We start from the raw sequence: 1,974 nt of genomic DNA, 5'->3' as shown, positions 1-1,974 counted from the left end.
AGCAGTTCTTTTCACAGCTAGGTCCCAGGGCCACTGTGGGCCTGCTCTCCCTGGATAGCACATGAAGACAGACAAAGATGTATGTAGGGTATTACCCTATAGGATGAAGATCCCAAGTCAACAGTACCTGGGCCGGTAGGAAACACTGCTGGGTCTCAACTGAGTATGAAACGCAGCCAGCACTTAAGGCAGGACCAGCAGGGAATCAGAAATGCTGGCCCAGGCCACAGAGACAGTTTGCAATGGAACAATTGCAAAGCTTGTTGATTCTGGCTTTGGGGACTAATGTTCCTTCTCTCTGTCTCACAGCTATGTCTCTGAGGAGTTCATGTAGAGACATGGCCATATCAGCACAGCTTTGTACAGTCCAACCAGGATTTATCCAGGGCCTAAGATCCCCAACCAAACCTTTCTTTACTTTTTATCTTCTTTTGTTTGATTGGTTGGTTTTTGTTATTGTTTTATCAAGACAGGATTCCACTGTGTAGCCCTGGCTGTCCTGGAACTCGCTGTGTAGACCAGGCTGCCCTTGAACTCACAGAGATCCGCTTATCTCTGCCTTCAGAGTGCTGGGATTAAAGAAATGTACCATGGCTCCCACTCCCAGTTTTCAGTATATATATATATATATATATATATATATATATATATATATGTTTAAAAAGATGTATTTACTCTCTTATGCACGAATGCTCTGCTTACATGTATATCTGCACCATGTGTGTTCCTGGTGCCCAAGGAGGTCAGAAGAGGGCACTGGATCCCCTGAAACTATGAGCAGCCATGTGTATGCTGGGAACCTAACTCGAGTCCTCTGCAAGACCAGCAAGTGCTCTTAACTGCTGAGCCATTGCTTCAGCCCAGATTTTTAGTATTTTTGGAGGCTGGACAACTCTCAATGATTGGGAAGACATTGCCTAAGAATTTGGAGCTGTAATGACACATGCTTATGGTTCAGGTTCAATGCTTGGACCCAGGAGTTCAAGAGAGCCTGAACAGGACAGCAAACCCTGCCAAAGGAAGGAAGGGAAGGAGGGAGAGAAAAAAAAGGAAGGAAAAAAGCAAGCAAGCAAGAGGAGAACTGGGTATAGGGGCCCACATCTTTACTTTCACTACTTGGGAAGCTGTGACAGAAGGATTCCATCTAATTCAGGGCTTAGGTGGAGGGGCTGAGGGGCTGGAATGCAGCTCTGTCAGCACAAGTCCCTGGCTTCAGTTTCCAGCACTGCATAAGCTGAGTGAGGTAGCCCAAGAGTGTAATAGCAGCACTTATGAGATAGAAGGAGGAAGATTAAAAGTTCGAGCTGGTGAGATGGCTCAGTGGGTAAGAGCACCCGACTGCTCTTCTGAAGGTCCGAAGTTCAAATCCCAGCAACCACATGGTGACTCACAACCATCCATAATGAGATCTGACTCCCTCTTCTGGAGTGTCTGAAGACAGCTACAGTGTACTTATATATAATAAAAATAAATAAATCTTTAAAAAAAAAAAAGAAGAGGAAGAAGTTCGAGACCAGCCTAGGCTACATGATACCAAGAGACCCTGTGTCTGGGGTGTGGGGAGGTAGATCAGTGAAATGGTTCAGCCAATGAAAGTGCTTGCTTCAAAAAACACTGGTCTCCGTTATGGAAGAAGAAACACACTGCCAAACATCTTCTGGCCATGAGTGGTGGATAAACCCCTCCAATCCAAGCCTGTGAGAGGCAGAGGCAGGTGGATCTCTGAGTTCTGAGACAGTCAGGGCTACACATCTGCCTCAAAAAATTAAAACTTATCTTCTGTCCTCCATAGGCACACCATGGTAGACATGCAATCACTCCTACCCAGTACACACAAAATAGATAAATAAAATGTAAGAAAAATGTTTAAAAATGGAATGTGGGCAACGGGCAGTAAGTTAACAATTTATAATCTTTCCTCGCCTCAATTATATATATATATATATATATATATATATATATATATATATATAT

This window comes from Mus caroli, chromosome 4 (genome assembly GCF_900094665.2).
Source record: "Mus caroli chromosome 4, CAROLI_EIJ_v1.1, whole genome shotgun sequence".
NCBI lineage: Eukaryota > Metazoa > Chordata > Mammalia > Rodentia > Muridae > Mus > Mus caroli.
The sequence above is the reverse complement of the archived record's forward strand: the minus strand, read 5'-3'. Positions refer to the sequence as shown.